The sequence below is a fragment of the Heptranchias perlo genome, chromosome 21 (assembly GCF_035084215.1).
Source record: "Heptranchias perlo isolate sHepPer1 chromosome 21, sHepPer1.hap1, whole genome shotgun sequence".
NCBI classification, from domain to species: domain Eukaryota; kingdom Metazoa; phylum Chordata; class Chondrichthyes; order Hexanchiformes; family Hexanchidae; genus Heptranchias; species Heptranchias perlo.
In genome coordinates, this window is record NC_090345.1 from 9,552,939 (window position 1) to 9,571,668 (window position 18,730).

At 45.0% G+C, this 18,730-nt stretch overlaps 1 pseudogene; it reads left to right on the plus strand.

Annotated features, from left to right (window-relative positions):
- Positions 1–10,520: 10,520 nt before the first annotated feature.
- Positions 10,521–12,313, plus strand: LOC137340380 (keratin-associated protein 10-10-like; annotated as a pseudogene).
- Positions 12,314–18,730: the final 6,417 nt, after the last annotated feature.

An 18,730-nucleotide genomic window follows, 5' to 3' on the forward strand; every position in this document is an offset into this window, starting at 1 on the left:
TTAAGTGACTCAAAGCTTGGGTTTTAAAAGCCAGAACATTGTAGGCAGAGCGAATAAGGTTGGCAACTCTGCACGTATTCTAGGAGGTTTCATCACATGACCTCCCGTGTCCAGGAGATTAATCTTTAATTCCTGGGATCTCAAGGACAATACTGGTGAGTTGGCAACCCTAAGAAGGAAAGATCGAAGGAGTACCACATTTTGCATGTTCTGGAAAAGCATAATGTTGGGAGTACGAGAGTCTAACCACCTCCCCTTGACATTCAAACGCATTACCATCGCCGAATCCCCCACCATCAACGTCCTGGGGGTCACCACCTAGAAGGACAAGAGCAGCAGGTACATGGGAACAACATCACCTGCATGTTCCCCTCCAAGTCGCACACCATCCCGACTTGGAAATATATCGCTGTTCCTTCATCGTCGCTGGGTCAAAGTCCTGGAATTCCCTTCCTTACAGCACTGTGGGAGAACCTTCACCACATGGACTGCAGCGGTTCAAGAAGGCGGCTCACCACCACCTTCTCAAGGGCAATTAGGGATGGGCAATAAATGCCGGCCTGGCCAGCGACGTCCACATCCCATGAACGAATTTTTAAAAAATGAGTCTTGATTTCAACAAAGGGTAAAGAAGGATGGTGTTAGGCCACTTGAAAGGAGCGTGAGGGGAAAGGACAAAGGAGCACTGACCACAGTTGACAGTACTGATAAACCACAGAAAGTTTGTGACAGGAAGAGATTGAAGATAAACTTTTCTTGGCTAGAAGAACCTCCCTAGATAGTAGTAAGGAGAAGCAATGAAATCAGTTAAAATATTTTTTGAAAATACTTTCAGCTGCTATTTTGTTTTCTTATTAAACTGAGGATATAATACTCAACATTTCCAGTAAATACATTTTAAAAGTTGCATAACTCTCAAAAAAAAAATGTTTATTTGCAGTTACCTCTTTTGTGTTTGACATCTTTCCAATGTATCTCACTACAACTCTTTTCCCCCTGCTCCCTAACTCCCTCTTGAGTATTTTCTGCTATATTTTAAGAATTTGCACAATTTCCCCTGCTAATATGGAGGCTTAGTACAGTACAAGAAACAAAAAAAACACATTCATGTAGCATCTTACCACATCCTCATGGCATCCCAAAGTATTAGTGAATTGCTGTTAACTATTACATAGGTAAATAGAACAGCTGCTTCCCACATGGGTTCTGATTAACAACAAATAAGATGAATGGCCAGTTAATTATTTTTGATGGTTTGGTTGAGCGAGGAATGTTGGCCAGTACACTAGACGGACACCCTGCTCTTGAAATAGCGACATAAGATCTAGTATATCCTTCTGGACCACCTGCATAGGCAGATAGGGCCTCATTTTAATATCTCATCCAACAATTCAAAATTCTGCACACAAATATAAGCATAGATTATGTGCTCAAATCCAGTAGTGGGGCTTGAACCCTTAATCTTTGACTTGCGAGGTAAAGTCCAACCAACTGAGCCAAGCTAATACTTGGGTTCATGGACGACACCAGTGTCACTGTTTCCTACAACTCCCAGGATGCACCAGTGTCACTTTCCTACAACTCCCAGAGTGCACCAGTGTGACTGTTTCCTACAACTCCCAGAATGCAACAGTGTCATTGATGAGTTACACCTCCAATGCATTCAAGTTCCCACCTTCTGCTCAAACTGGGATGTGTGGATTATAAATAAGAAGGCATAGCATGCTCTGTGTATGGCCTGAAATGTCAATTTAAAAAAAAAATTAAAGCCATATTCTGATTTTCTAACTGGACAACCAAATTTTTTTCTCACCCATGCCACTCTCTGAATGGACATCAGATCTAGGGGTAAAAGCAGCCATCACGGTTCACTGCATCCCTGGTGCTATTAAACAGCTAAAACCCTTTAGAATCATAGAATGGTTACAGCACAGAAGGAGGCCATTTGGCCCATCGAGCCTGTACTGGCTCTAGTAAAAAAGATTAGAAGGCAGTGTGTAGTCTACTAAAAGGAGGGCCTTTTGCAGCATTCTGGATAGTAACAGTAATGGAGATTGTTGAAACAAGGTGTGGAACTGTACTGAATAAACTAGTATTTTTATTTCTAAAGCTAATAGGAACTTGCAGGGAAAGGATAATGAGCCTGGTTTCTCTTGAGGTCCAGTGGTTTTAAAATGCTGCCCCCTATCGCACTCTGCTGTGCTGTGTTCTGCTCCCTGGTTCAGATTGGGACCACGTTAAACATTATACCCTTGCTCCAAATTACCAATGAGCAACACCACGGGAGATCAGCACAGTACAAAGGTGTAGTCGAGTCAAATATCGGTGTAAAGATACCATCAGGCGTGGTTTTCTTGATGTTTCCCCCTCCCGTCCTGTGGGTGCAGTCTCCTGCTGTGACACAGTTTCTCAGCCGGCAGCAGCCCTCACCCAAGAGGCTGTCCTTCATGTACACACCTGGCTATTGTATCAACCGCACTGGCATGGCAGATCAGCCCAAGTTGAGGCTTCACCCGAAGTCCACATATACGCACTTTCCAGTGGGAGTCACTGGATAACAATCAGGCATGTGAGCCCTGGCTACTTTCTTTTTCTTTCCCCTAGTCCAGGGGTCACTGCGATCAATTGTAGCCCCAGAACTGACATCAGCAAACTCAGCCAAGACAGGATTCCTGGTCTGTGTGGCTCAATACCAACTGAACCATTTAAGGTTTTCGAAAACTTAAGAACAGTATTCTCTATTCAAATACCGTTCAGCCTAAGTTCCTGTTGGCATTATTTTGGTTGTATTTAAAAATAATATTTGCACGAGCGTACTGGCAACATCCCTCCCTCAAATCAAAAACAGATCAGCTGGTTACTCATCTCATTGCTGTTGGTGGGTCCTTGCTGTGTGCAAATTGGCTGCCATGTTTGCCTACATAACCGTCACTGCACTTTGAGAAAAGCATTGTACGCGAAGTGCCTTCAGATGTTTCTAAGACATGATAAGGCGCTATATAATAAAGGGAGGGATGCTGCAATTGGCTTTAGCACCCCTGGATTAGGGAGGGGAAAATTAGTACGGCATCCCACTCTTTTTTTATTCGTTCATGGGATGTTGGCGTCGCTGGCAAGGCCAGCATTTATTGCCCATCCCTAATTGCCCTTGAGACGGTGGTGGTGAGCCGCCTTCTTGAACCGCTGCAGTCCTTGTGGTGAAGGTTCTCCCACATTGTCCGTGATCACTATCCCGTGGCTCTCGCTGGAAGTGTGAATGTATGAGTGTTGGGCGAGGACAGGATTGGTCTAGGGTGCAGTGCCCCCTGTGGGTGAAAAGTTTGTCGACATTTGCAGTCAAGACATATACATATTACAACAGGCCCCTGCGGGAGGCACCCAAGGTGGCCTCCAGGAGAGGGGAGAAGGACTGGTGAACAACGGAACAACAGCTGCAACAAGCTAAAAAAAATTTACAACTGTCTTAAGGCAAAGCACTTTGTGCCTCAAATGTTATTATACATATCGCTTTACTCAACCTCTTTGGACCTACATACTACCCTGTTGGGTTCTCATACTACGTAGAATTGCATAGAATTTATAGCACAGAAGCAGGTCATTCAGCCCAACAGGTCCATGCTGGTGTTTATGCTCCACACGAGCCCCCTTCCACCCTACTTCATCTAACCCTATCAGCATATCCTTCTATTCCTTTCGCTCTCATGTGTTGATCTAGCTTCTCCTTAAATGCATCTTTGCTAGTCGCCTCAACTACTCCATGTGGTAGCGAGTTCCACATTCTAACCACTCTCTGGGTAAAGAAGTTTCTCTATTGGATTTATTAGTGACTACTTTATATTTATGGCCTCTAGCTCTGGTCTCCCCTGCAAGTGGAAACATCTTCTCCACATCTACCCTAGCCAATCCTTTCACAATCTTAAAGACCTCGATCAGGTCACCCCTCAGCCTTCTCTTTTCTAGAGAAAAGAGCCCCAGCCTGCTCATTCTTTCCTGATAGGAATAACCTCTCAGTTCTGGTAACATCCTGGTGAATCTTTTTCGCACCTTCTCCGGTGCCTCGATATCCTTTTTATGATATGGATACTAGCAATGCCTGCGAGGAGAAAACTAGCCACCGTGACACTGTTCATAGCCAAGTATAACACTGCGCTGATGTAGGACGTGGCTGTGGATTCTCTCAAACAATCACGGCTTTAATACTCTTCACCAACAGCAGGGCCCATTTCAAGAAATCGTGAGAACTACGGCTGTGGTAATTATGTGCAAAAAGTGCCCAGAGTGGGAGGATGGGCCGCGGGTGTGGCATTAGAGGCAGTCCGCCAGCCAGACAAGACAGATGACTCAGCCTATCCCTTAGGGACTAAAGCTATCTGGCTTTGTTGTGTCTGAGGCAATCAGTGTGCATAACAAGAATGCGTCTGTCTACAGTATCTCCAGATTTGACTGCTTTATGATTTCTCCTGGCTGTGAAACTCTCTCCACAAGTTCCTCCTCTTACCTGCAAAAAGTGAAAGTATGGATTTCAGGATTTTGTTGAAACCAAGGGAAAGCTCCAGGCTTGTCCATTGGCAAATTCCCCAGGCCCTCTTTTTTTTTTGTTGTGCTCGTAACAAGTGCCAGGCTTAACTTCACAAGGTACCTACCCACGTGACAGCTGCCTCTGGCTGCATCCTGTCGGGACGCCATTTAACATTTCTTTCTCAATCAACAGTCCTAAAAAAAAAACACAAATAAAGAAAAAAAAAACGATGGGGTATTTTGGAGAGTCTTTTTTTGCCCCGAGCAAAATTTTGTAATTAAGATGAAGACATTAAACAATGACAGCGCCTCAGTCAGTTTGAAGAAGGGAAGACTGAAAATAGCTGAACTCATGCTGGAAAAAATGTGACGGGTGAGGTATCCTGTTTTATACCTCCTGGCAGTGGCTGGTTTCTGTCAGGACCTCGTACTAATTTATTAATCAAGTAGCAGATGTGTAGATCCTTGCGTGTTCTCTATCCGGTCTATTCCAGTTATTGTCCCACACCCACCCAACCACCTTTGCTAAAGAGAACTGGGGATCTTCTGTACTTAATCAGAAACGTAAAGTGGAGATTTCAGCTGACAGGGCAGTGGAGAGGAAGGCGGTCCATTTTGTGTGTTTTTTTGGACCTGTCCTAATATCTTTCCATTCTGGAATATGATACTCTGGAAAAACAAATCCTTACTCAAGGGCAGCGTTCTGGCTAAGGCACTCATCTGTCTGCAGGGATTATGCACAGATGCACCACAGCATCCATCTAAAGGTAGTCTGCTTTAAATATTCATCGTATGCTGCCGACAGGCGCATCTCCCCCTTTCTGGAAGAGTGCCAATGTGCCCCTCCCCACTCCAACAGCTCATGCGAAGAACCTCGCTAAAGTGGGTGATATATGGGCCATGTTTAAACTTGTGGAATGCAGATAGGCTCCAATCATAAACAATTTAAAAGTTCCACTTAAAACTCAGAAAAAGTTGTTATGATCTGGAATGCACTGCCTCAAAGGAAGCAGAATCAATAGTATCTTTCAAACGGAATTTGGATGTATACTTGAAAAAGAAAAAATTGCAGGGCAATGGGGAAAGAGCAAGAGGGAGTGGGGCTAATTGGATAGCTCTCTCAAAGAGCCGACAAAGACACGATGGGCCTAATGGCCTCCTTCTGCACTGTAAGATTCTATACACAGGGCACACTGCTCATGATTTTCCAACCGCTAATTTCAAACGACAGAAAATGTTTGGTCACATTGGGCGACGCATTTGAAAAATCAGCCTCTTTGATTTTTCTCCTCCTCACCAGTTGTCTCCCCTTCTTCCCTCTTCTCATTGAGATACAGCTCCATGGTTGCTATTTGCTGTCCAGTACCTCGGCCAAATGGCCATTACTCCTGTGTGAGCCTAGGCAGTAAGTGTTGGTCGGCTCTTCAACCATGGGATTGGGGGGAGTGGGGGCGGGATTCAAAGCCAAGCCCAATCCTGTCCTCACCACACATCTCCACCTGTGCTCTTCTAACAGAGGTCATCAGATGCCAGTCAGGAGGGAGAATCCTGGCCAATTTCTCTTGCCAAACCCAGGCCAATTGAGGCCAATTGTCATACCCTGCGAATGCACTGGGTAAGTTCAGCTGACTCAGTATAAACTGGGGGGAAACAAATTTTGGGTCTTTCCAATCAGTATGGATCAGCTACACACTGGTTAAACTCGAGAGAGCTGACTTTTTATTGAAGAAGAAAGACGCCCTCCAATAATTAAATGTGACCCACTTATTAACTTGCCTCAACGTCACAGTATATGTTCTAACACCTGGCCTCTGCTGTGTCTCTTTAATGATGGTTTCTGTAATTATACCCTCAGGTTTTACAGGCTTTTCTTGTTTTTTTTTGTTACTGTGAGTACCTTTAGCCTGTACCATTGTGTTCTTAATGTTTCAATGTGTCTGCGGCAAACCAAGAGAGGCATCAATAAAACTCAAAATCTAAAAGGAAAGCTCGGATGGATGTAGCAGACATTTCTCTGCCGAGGAACCGATCTGAATGCGGAGGGGGTCGGCGAGGACAGAATGGAAAATAAATCAACCCCCCCCCCCACAACCCCCCCAAAAAAAAACAGCTTGACAATGGGGGCAAGCAAACAACTCGCACTGTCTCACTGGTATCCTGACTGGATCCCGCAGGCAGTCTTTCAATCTACTCAGTGCTCCCGCCAGTGATTGTTGAATGCCCCCCTGCACAGTTTAATAGCTGCTAATGATTTCTCCCACGACGTGTCCTGGACGCGGGATTAGCCGGATGCTCTCCCTGGCTCGGGATCGAGCCGGTCAGCTGATCTGTGGCTTGAAAGGGGCTGACTTTGGACTGTCGCTCTCTCGGAAACCACGTTGCATTTGTGGGAATTAAGACCTTGCTGGAAAGCTGATCTCAGACCTGCCGCAGCCCTCTTGTACTCATGAAAATATGTGCGCCGGCAACTGTGTGTGTCCATTCCTGCAATAAGATATGATTTATTAAAAAAAACAAATAATGTGGCTCATGACAAGTTAAGTTTTATTTCACAAGTCGGTGCTGGAAGCACAGCGTCTTGTAGCTGTTATAGAAAGATACACAGCAGCTACTTGCATTTGTACAGTGCTCTTCAGTTGGAAATGTCTCCCACAGCACAGACCAGAGACTGAAATGGACCCTGAGCAGGAGGGAAAAGAACAGGTGGAGATGGAGTTAACGGGCAGGGCCAAAAGAGCAATTGAAGATAAATTTCTTAGTATGCAAGGAGGGAGGGTGTACGGCGGAGGGATTGTCATCATAGAATCATACAGCTCAGAAGGAGGCCATTCGGCCCATCGTGCCTGTGCCAGCTCTTTGCAAGAGCTTTCCAATTAGCCGCACTTCCCCATCTCTTTTCCTGTAGACGTGCATTTCTTTTCCTTTCCCAGTATTTATCCCATTCCCTTTTGAAAGTTACTACTGAATCTGCTTCCACCGCCCATTTCAGGCTGAGCATTCCGTTTCGGGATAGTATTCCAGAGGGAAAGGGGCGTGGTGGGCTGAAAGAAATCCTGCAAATGGGTGGAGCGAAGAGGACCGGGAATGCAGAGCGTTAGAGGAATGAAGGGCGCAAGCAGGAATGTACGGCTGAAGGAGATTGATGAGGTTAGGGTTAGGATTCGGGTTAGGAGATTGATGAGGTAGGTTAGAGCTCGGATCACTGGTAAGGAACGGCACGGACTGCAGCGGTTCAAGAAGGCGGCTCACCACCACCTTCTCAAGGGCAATTAGGGATGGGCAATAAATGCCGGCCTCGCCAGCGATGCCCACGTCCCGTGAACGAATAAAAAAAAACTTGTTTTATTTTCCTCCTTCGATTTCTCCCTCCTCTTCTGAAGATGGTCGCTCACCCTATTGGACAGTCCCACGGCCGAAAGCAGCCCTCCAGTGCCCTGCCTAAGTGACCATTCTTCATGCGTAAGGCCACCCCTGAGACAGGGAGCGTCGGCAGGCTATTATACCATGGGGAGTACCGCAGCCAAGGCCAATTCCTGTCTGCGCACAAGCCCACTCTCTAGCAGCTCTCCCCTGGATAATTTCTGTCTGGTTTCTCCTCCTGCCTAGCCCAGGGATGCTGAGACCGTCAATAGCAACACCCCCCCCCCAAGCCCCTGCCCCATGGATGAGAGGAGCTAATGCAGTATAAGGCCCAGAAATGTTACTCTAAATGCTCACCAGTAAAATTTGCTTTTAAAAGCTTTTCGTGAAGGCAGATTTCAGCAATCAAGTCTATACAAAGCTAATTTCCATGAGAAGAATGTTCCAACTCAAAGTGGTTATGTGGGTCAAGCTGTAGTTACCAAGCTCTGATTTTATGCTTGGGAATTCTTCTGTTTGATCCTGTCAGGCACTTTGAACTATCTGCTGATTTGGAACAATATTGAGCATTCTGACTCGCTGCTTTGATCTAGTCTAAAGTTTGAACAACTTGGGTAGCGAAATCCATAAAAAATTTAACACACATGCTTAAAACTTAGATAAGATTTAATTTTACAAAGTACATTCTCACAGTAATTAACTCTTTGATTTATGCTGAAAAAGATGAGTCAACCCTAAATCTACATAGACATACATGGATGCTGTGAGCATTGATTTTTGCTTGTCTATATCATTAAAGGCCTTCTGTCTTTTGTGAACTTGTACGGGGTCACACCTCAAACGTGTCCATCACATTTCAAACTGGTTTAGCCGAAAGAAATCATTGGCTCAAATGTCTCAATGGTTACAAAAATAAACAAGGAATCAGAAAAAGAAAAAATTTGTATTAATGCGCATTTGCACTTCTGCACCTCAAAGTGTTTCACGTACATTGATTTACTTCAAAGGACATGTTATGTAGGGTTAGGCAGACATTTTGCACGCATCACAAACAGCCATGAGATGGATGACCAGTTAAAGTTTTGTTCCTTGGCCTAATTAAAGATCTAAATCATAGGAACACAGCAGGACCCAAGACCAGGGCCCGGAGAGAGACAGCAGGTGTGGCTTGAGGGAGGAATGTTGGCCAAAACACTCCCTGCTCTTCTTTGAATAATGCCACGTCCATCCGAACCAGCAGAATAGGCCAACGGTGCCTTGGGTTTAACGTCGCATCCAAAAGACGGCACCTCTGACAATGCTGCACTCCTTCGTCACTGCGCTGGAGAGTGAGCCTAGATTATGTGCTCAAGTCTTAAGGGTGGGGTTTGAACCCACAATCTTCCGACTGAGAGGCATGAATGCTACCCTCTGAGCCAAGCTGATGGGAAAGCATTGGCTTTCCACCTCTCCTCAGCCACTGTTTCTTTGGCGGATGTGGGATGGTCAGAGGCAGAAAGCCATTTAAAAAGGGGCCCGAGCGAGCTGATGTGTGCAGCCCTTATTAGTGAATCCTACCAATTTTTTTTTTAAACAGGCAGCTCGCCAGCCACGTCTTTCCCCCAAGGTCCGCCATAGTAAACCTCTGTCCCCATAACACCAAGCCTCCCGTAAGTAAGTGACCCCAGGGCTGAAAATACAGCTGGGGTCAGGGGGCATCACTGGGGTCAGTAGAATTCCTGCTCGACCAGAGATGCGCCCCAAGGGGGAAGTGGGCAGAAAGTAAAGACCATAATCTGTTAAACAAATAATGCAGGATCAAATGTCCCGTTGACTAAACATGCATCTAAATCACACGACACACGACAACGCAAAATCGTCGAGCAGAAATTGATAGCCAAGTTCCGCACCCATGAGGACGGCCTCAACCGGGATCTTGGGTTCATGTCACGCTACACGTTACCCCACCAGCGAACAAATGTTATCTGTTTTTAATATAACGGGTCAGTTGCTGTCTTTTCTATGTTTCTACCTCTCTATCTCTGTTTTTTTTTGTTTGTTGGTTTTTTTTTGGTGATTTGTATATTCTGTGAGACCTGGCAGGTAACACCTGTCTGTCTGCACACTGATTGCCTTGGCAACGGGCAGTTGAAAAAACTGTCTGTACTCACCAAGCATTGTTCTGTGAATTATAAATGCGATTTCATTTCGAGGACTTCATTTCACATCGTTCACCTGAGGAAGGGGGAAGCCTCCGAAAGCTTGTGAATTTAAAATAAAATTGCTGGACTATAACTTGGTGTTGTAAAATTGCATCTAAATCAGTAACGGGAACAGAAATGACGACATCGCGTCTCAAACAGTTATATACACTCAAAAGGTATGAAACAAAGCTGTGAAAAGCAACCAATCAACAAGCAGTAATTACCACAAAACCAGCCACTCAAATCAAATCACTCAAACAATTTTCTGCAAGTTTTTGTGAGCAGCAATGTGCGTGTGTACGTGAGTGTGTGTCCGTGTGTGTGAGCGTGTGTGTGTACGTGAGTGTGTGTACGTGTGTGTGATTGTGTGTGTCCGTCCATGTGTACGTGTGTGTACTTGAGTGTGTGCATACGTGTGTGTGAGTGTGTGTGTGTATAGGTGTCTGTGTCCATGAGTACATGAGTGTGTGTGTACGTGAGTGTGTGTGTACGTGTGTGTCCATGTGTGTGAGAGTGTGTGTGCATGTGTGTGTACCTGTGCGTATATGCATGTGTGTACATGCATGTATGTGCACACATGTGTGTACATGTGTGTATATGTGTACGTGTGTGTGCATGTGTGTGTGTATACGTGTGTATGTGTGTGTACCTGTGTCTATACATGTGTACAGGTGTGTGTGCAAGAGTGTGTGTGTACCTGTGTGTGTACGTGTGTGTGTATTTGTGTGTGCACATGTGTGTCTGTGTACCTGTGTGCATGTAATTGTGTGATTATGTGTGTGTACATGTGCGCTTGTGTGGACCTGTGTATGTACGTGTGTGTATGTGCGTGTACATGTTTGTGTGTATGTGTGTGTATGGCTGTGTACATGTTTGTGTGTATGTGTGTGTGCATACATGTGTGTCCGCCAGTGTGTATATGTATGCTCATGTGTGTACTTGTGTGCCTGTGTGCATACACACATGTGTGTATCTACATGTGTGTCCCCATGAGTATGTGCGTGTGTATGTGCGTGTGTACATGCATGTGTATGCGAGTGTGTAAGTGTGTGTGTCTGTGTGTGTGTCCATGTGTGTGTAGTGCATGTGTGTGTGTGTGTGTCTATATGTATGTGTGTGAGTGTGTATATGTATGTGTGTGCATGTGTCTGTGTGTGTATGTGTGTGTATATGTGTGTGTTTGTATATCTCTGTGTGTGTTTGTGTATGTGTATGTATCTGTGTGTGTACATGTGTGTATGTGTGTGTATGTATGTGTACATGTGTATGTGTGTATGTATGTGTGTGTATGTATGTGCATGTGTGTATGTGTGTATATACGTGTGTGCCTGTGTGTATGTGTATCTGTGTGTTTCTGTATGTGTATGTTTGTGTGTGTGTTTGTGTATACATGCATGTGTATGTATCTGTGTGTACATGTGTGTGTGTATTTGTGTGTACATGTGTGTATGTGTATGTGTGTATGTGTGTGTGCATGTGTGTGTAAGGATGTATATGTGTGTATGTGTATGTGAGTGTATATACATGTGTATGCGTGTATGTATGTGTATACATGTGTGTATACACGTGTGTGTGCGTGTGTGTTTATGTGGATGTATATATGTGTGTGTACGTGTGTGTGTTTATGTGCGTACGTGTGTGTATGTATGTGTGTTTGTGTGTATATGTGTTTGTGTGTGTATGTGTGTGTGTACATGTGTTTGTTAGTAAGTGTGTGTATGTATATATGTGTGTGTAAGTTTGTGTGCATGTGTGTATACGTGTAAGTGTGTGTGTAACTTTGTGTGTGTGTAAGTGTGTGTGTATGTGCGTATGTATAAGTGTGTGTGTAAGTGTGTATGTGTAAGTGTGTGTACGTCTGTGTGTACGTATGTTTGTGTGTGTGTGTTTGTGTGTGTGTACATGTGTGTGTGTATGTGTGTGTGTACGTGTGTTTGTGTGTGTACGTGTGTTTGTGTGTGTGTATGTGTGTGTGTGTGTTTGTGTGTGTGTGTACGTGTGTTTGTGTGTGTACGTGTGTTTGTGTGTGTGTACGTGTGTTTGTGTGTGTACGTGTGTTTGTGTGTGTGTATGTGTGTGTGTACGTGTGTACGTGTGTGTGTGTTTGTGTATGTGTGTGTGTACGTGTGTTTGTGTGTGTGTGTGTGTGTGTGTGTGTGTACTGCATTATACGATTTATTGTTTTCATTGTTCTCCTGTGGCACCACAGTTCTCAGATTACACTGCGACTCACTTGGCGACCAGGCAAATAATAATAACCGTGAGTTGTAAGTGGTAGAAAAGCCCACCAGCAATAATATCAGCAAGAAATGCAAAACCACTGCAGGAAGCGATAGACAGAGAAAAAGATTTTACGGTCACACAAATAGCAGTTAAAGGAGGAAGGTTTTGAGTATGGAGGCGGGAAGATAAACTAATAAATAAAAGCACTTGCATTTTAAGCAAATACTGCAAATCCACCGTGGGAGATAGGGTAAAATAAATATATTTTCTACTGTAAGTAATTTGGGAGAAAACCATATTTAAGCCATTTCCTCCAGTTCTCCAACATCACATGCTGGCTCCAAAAGCTAAGTACCCAGATATTACTATGTTCATCTTACAAATCCACCTTCTAACAGATTAGATCTGAAGGCAGATTATTGACACTTTCAGTTCAAAGTCTTTATACAGACACCATTGAAAGGATGGTTTCCCATATACTAGTTATCATTCAGCCATAATAATCAATCTGTCCTTCCCAAAACTGCCACCCATGTGTACCAGTGTGGATACGTTTGCTTATAATGAGCGGTGGGGTTTGGTACAGGTGTCAGCTTGGCTCATTTGGTAGCATCCTGTGCTCTGAGAAGGTTTATGGGTTCAAGCCCCACACCAGGGTTGGAAGTACTGAGGGAGTTCCGCATTGTTGAATGGGATGTTAAAGCAGGGCCGTCTTTTCCTGTTCTGTTGATGCTGAAGTTCCCTTGTCACTATTTCAAAAAGAGCAAGGTGTAATGAGAGCATCCTGGCCACTGTTCTTCCCTTAACCACCTTCATCCACCATTCATCTCATTGATATTCGTTGTACACAAAGTGGCAACTGCATTTACCTGCGTAACAAAAGTCAAGAGTAATTCATTGACCTTGAGATGTTTTGCGATGTATCGGAGAGATGGGCTAAGGTGCTCAGCGCTGCAGATTTAGGGGTCCAAGTACATAAATCACTAAAAGCTACTGGACAGGTACAAAAAAATCATTTAAAAGGCTAATGGAATGTTGACCTTTGTCTCAAGGGGGCTGAAATAAAAACAAGTGGAAGTCATGTTACAGTTATATAAAGCTCTGCTTAGACCCCATTTAGAGTATTGCATTCAGTTCTGGGCACCGCACCTCAAGAAGGATATATTGGCCTTGGAGGGGGTGCAGCGCAGATTCACCAGAATGATACCAGGGCTAAAAGGGTTAAATTATGAGGACAGGTTGCACAGACTAGGCTTGTATTCCCCTGAGTGTAGAAGATTAAGGGGTGATCTAATTGGGGTGCTTAAGATGATTAAAGGATTTGATAGGGTAGATAGAGAGAAACTATTTCCTCTGATGGGAGAGTCTCAAGGGGGTACAACCTTAATAATAGAGCTAGGCCATTCAGGGGTGATGTCAGGAAGCATTTCTTCAAACAAAGGGAAGTGAAAATCTGGAACTCGCTCCCCCAAAAAGCTGTTGAGACTGGGCATCAATTGAAAATTTCAAAACTGAGATTGATAGATTTTTGTTAGGCAAGGGTATAAAGGGATATGGAACCAAGGAGGGTAGATGGAGTTAAGATACAGATCAGCCATGATCTAGTTGAATGGCGGAACAGGCTCGAGGGGCTGAATGGCCTCCTCCTGTTCCTATGTTCCCATGACTGCCCGTGTGAAGTATGGACGGTCAGCATCTCTGCTCCTGCTTTGCGGGCTCCAAGTTTTGAAAATAAAATAGAGAGCCACTGTCTGCGGACACGTAGCCTCGAGTGCACAAGGGAGGTACTAGAAGTAAAGGGAATTAGGGGTTACGGGGAGCGGGCAGGAAATTGGACATGAATTTAGATTTGAGGTTAGGATCAGATCAGCCATGATCTTATTGAATGGCGGAGCAGGCTCGAGGGGCCGATTGGCCTACTCCTGCTCCTAGTTCTTATGTTCTTATGTCGGTGGAGCAAGAAGCTCCCGAGGGAAGTGAATAACTAGATACCCTTTCCAGAATAAGAAAACTATGAGACTTCACCCGACTCCCAAAGGTAATTGAGAAAAACCATCAGTCTATCATTACAACATGCATTATTTAACTCTAGCCAATTGGATTCCAATGGTGACAAGAGTACTGAAACCATAATGCCTTACAGAGTAGTTAATAATTGCATTTATCCTATAACCTATACGTCTCGTTCATAAATAAATATTTGTCTGGTCATTTTTAAAGGTCAACATAACTAATTTTGGTGAGATTTTATTCCATACATCGATTATTCTGTCTTGCTTCAGGCCTTGCTCTGGTAATACAATCACAGCCTCGGTTAAATAACCTAGTTAACTCTGCATTATCTGCACCTTTCATCATTTGAAAGATCTGGATCATATTCCCTCTCAGTGTTGTTTTTTTTTCCCATGAGATGAAGCTCAAGTTTAGTTCTGTCAGTTTCTCCGATTTACTTCGAGCAAGTGGTGGCCGGCCTTTCAAAGCTCAAGAGCCAGAAGAAGAGGTGGAAATGTCCAGGCCCATTGACGTTACAGCTTGGGTCCTGAAAGAGGGGTGTCAGAAATAACCTCCATTGCTGTCACCTCCACATTTATATTCAGAAGCCGTGCCATCAACAGAAATAACACACATCTGCAGTCTATGGCACTCCATTAGTGTAAAAATGCCTTAAATTAAAATATACTATTAGGCACACTAGGGAGGATAGTTTCAGTGTAGCTATGGTACTTTTATTTGTTGATTAAAATTGTGACGAAAATCCAGTCATATTTTTAATCGAAAGTTATTAGTTTCCAAAAATTGCAATAATCCCTAACAGGAACATTGTAGTCAGGTTCCCCACCATCAACATTTTGGGGGCCACCATTGACCAGAAAATGAACTGAAGTGGACCAGCCATATCAACACGGTGCCTACAAGAGCAGGGCAGAGGCTGGGGACTCTGACCAGTGGCTCATCTCCTTATCCCTCAAAGCCTCTCCACTATCTACAAAGCCCAAGTCAGGAGTGCAGTGGAACACTCACCACTCGCCTGGTGCAGCCGCAAGAGCAATCAAAAAGCGAAATAAACCATCCAGGACAGAGCATCCCTCTCGATTGGTGCCCCTGTTACTGAACTCAATCGCCATCCCCATCACCGCTGGAACAATATGGCTGCAGTGTGTAAAAGAAAGAACTTGCATTTCTATAGCACCTTTCACGGCCTCAGGATGTCCCAAGGTGCTTTACAGTCTTCAAAGTACTTTTTGAAGTGTAGTCACTGTTGTGACGTAGGAAACGCAGCAGCCAATTTGCACACAGAAAGCTCCCACAAACAGCAATGTGATAATGACCAGATCATCTGTTTTTTAGTGGTGTTGGTTGAGGGATAAACATTGGCCAGGACACCGGGGAGAACTCCCCCGCTCTTCTTCGAAATAGTGCCATGGGATCTTTCACGTCCATTTGAGAGGGCAGATGGGGCCTCAGTTTAACGTCTCGTCGGAAAGACAGTGCAGCACTCCCTCAGTACTGGCACTGGAGTGTCAGCCTAGATTTTGTGCTCAAGTTTCTGGAGCGGGCCTTGCACCCACAACCTCAAGAGGTGAGAGTGCTGCCCGCTGAGCCACGGCCGACGCGCACAAGTTACCCGAGGGAAGCACTGCAACAACTCACCAAGCTTACTTCAACAGCATCTCCCATCCTGCGATCTCCACCAACAAGAAGTTCAAGAGTAGCAAAACCATAGGAACACCATCACCTCCGAAAACCCCTCCAAGTCCACATCCCGGGAAACAAATTTAAAAAAACAATTAGCATTATCAATAAGAAACAAAATTCAACAGCTATTAACAAATTGTAACTCAGTGATATTCTCCTTATAACTACAACACAAACACGCCTTGCAATGCACAATACACAGTCAGGCGCATGAATCAATTTGACTTTTGACATGGTTTGTTTCTCACTGTTTTCTTGAAATCTGGTTTGTCGTCAGTTTTGGTTGAACATAACAATACTGAAATGTGAGCATCAGTCAGAGCAGATCTGTACTTTGATCTTACAGGGTGAAGGCTGCAAAGCAGAGATTCTCGCACACGGGTTGACCAGAAATCTAATCAGAGGCCTTCTCAACTCCACGGGGGAGCAGTTCAGGAGCACTGCCCCCAGCATGGCAATCACCCTGCGCAGAAATGGTGAGGCCTGAGGAGCCCCGGATATTGGGCCGAGGATAGACTGACGACGACGCTGTGGGAGAAGGTCACGCAGGTAAGTACTGCAAATGCTGTTGGCAACAGCCCACAGGTAAGTGATCAGTGGTTGGAGGGGTGGGAGATTGGGCCTCGGGGGGGGGGGGGGGCCGGAGGGAGTGATTGGGGGGCCGGGGGAAGGAAGATTGAGGGGTCGGTGGAGGGAGATCAGGGGCAGGGGATCAGGGGGAGGAGGATCGGGGAGGGGGAGGGACATTGGAGGGTTGGGGAGGTCGGGGGGGTCAGAGAAGGGAGTTTGGGGGGAGGGGAAAGGGAGATCAGGGGTTCGAGGGAGGGAGATCGAGGGGTAGGGGGACGGGGATCGGGTGGTCAGGGAAGTGAGTTCAGGTGGTCAAGGAAGTGAGTTCGGGGGGTCAGGGGGAGGGAGATCGAAGGGTCGGGGGTGGGTGTTCGGGGAATGGGGGAGGGAGCTTGGAGGTTGGGGAGGGAGATAGGGGAGAGAGAGATTGGGTGGTCAGGGAAATGAGTTCGAGGGCCATGGGGAGGGGAATCGGGGGGTCAGTGTGAGGGAGATCGGGGGTCGGGGGGGAGGGAGATCGGAGGTCGGGACCAGGGCCTGGAGGTCGGAGGTCGGGATCTCGGGTCTGGCAGTGTTCAGGTTGGTAAGTAACTTGCCTTTTTTTTATGTAGACGATCTTTAGGGTTCGCCTCCCTGAGTGCAGCCAGAATTCTGTATCCCACATTTTTCCCAATTTTTCTGTAACTGTTAACTTTGTGAAAGGCACTATATAATTGCAAACTCTTTCTTTGTTTCTTTAGGTTGCTGAGGAACCTATTTTCTCACAGTCTGCTTATTTGATATTTTAGTGTTGAATAAAATATGTGTAAACACTTATGTGTTGAATAAAATTTATTGTTTGTAACCACAACTAGCTGGCAACTATTCCTAATTGCAAGAGTGAGAGAGGAGCTCTTATATAAAAAGGTATTAAATCCATTAAAGAAACACAATGTGAATCATTTGGATGCCTGATTTCATAATGGGAATTAGAACTGCCTTCTCCCCCATGACAAAGGGGTTCCCAGGAGTATATTAATATTGGCTCGGTCCCCAGGAGTATATTAATATTGGCTCGGTCCCCAGGAGTATATTAATATTGGTACGGGTCCCCAGGAGTATATTAATATTGACTCGGTCCCCAGGAGTATATTAATATTGGCTCGGTCCCCAGGAGTATATTAATATTGGCTCGGTCCCCAGGAGTATATTAATATTGGCTCCGTTCCCAGGAGTATATTAATATTGGTACGGGTCCCCAGGAGTATATTAATATTGGCTCGGTCCCCAGGAGTATATTAATATTGGCTCGGTCCCCAGGAGTATATTAATATTGGTACGAGTCCCCAGGAGTATATTAATATTGACTCGGTCCCCAGGAGTATATTAATATTGACTCGGTCCCCAGGAGTATATTAATATTGGCTCGGTCCCCAGGAGTATATTAATATTGGCTCGGTCCCCAGGAGTATATTAATATTGGTACGGGTCCCCAGGAGTATATTAATATTGACTCGGTCCCCAGGAGTATATTAATATTGGCTCGGTCCCCAGGAGTATATTAATATTGGCTCGGTCCCCAGGAGTATATTAATATTGGTACGAGTCCCCAGGAGTATATTAATATTGGCTCGGTCCCCAGGAGTATATTAATATTGGCTCGGTCCCCAGGAGTATATTAATATTGGTACGGGTCCCCAGGAGTATATTAATATTGGCTCGGTCCCCAGGAGTATATTAATATTGGCTCGGTCCCCAGGAGTATATTAATATTGGCTCGGTCCCCAGGAGTATTTTAAAATTGGTACGGGTCCCCAGGAGTATATTAATATTGGCTCGGTCCCCAGGAGTATATTAATATTGGCTCGGTCCCCAGGAGTATATTAATATTGATACGGGTCCCCAGGAGTATATTAATATTGGCTCCGTTCCCAGGAGTATATTAATATTGGCTCGGTCCCCAGGAGTATATTAATATTGGCTCGGTCCCCAGGAGTATTTTAATATTGGTACGTGTCCCCAGGAGTATATTAATATTGGCTCGGTCCCCAGGAGTATATTAATATTGGCTCGGTCCCCAGGAGTATATTAATATTGGCTCGGTCCCCAGGAGTATATTAATATTGGCTCGGTCCCCAGGAGTATATTAATATTGGCTCGGGTTCCCAGTTGTATATTAATATTGATACGGGTTCCCAGGA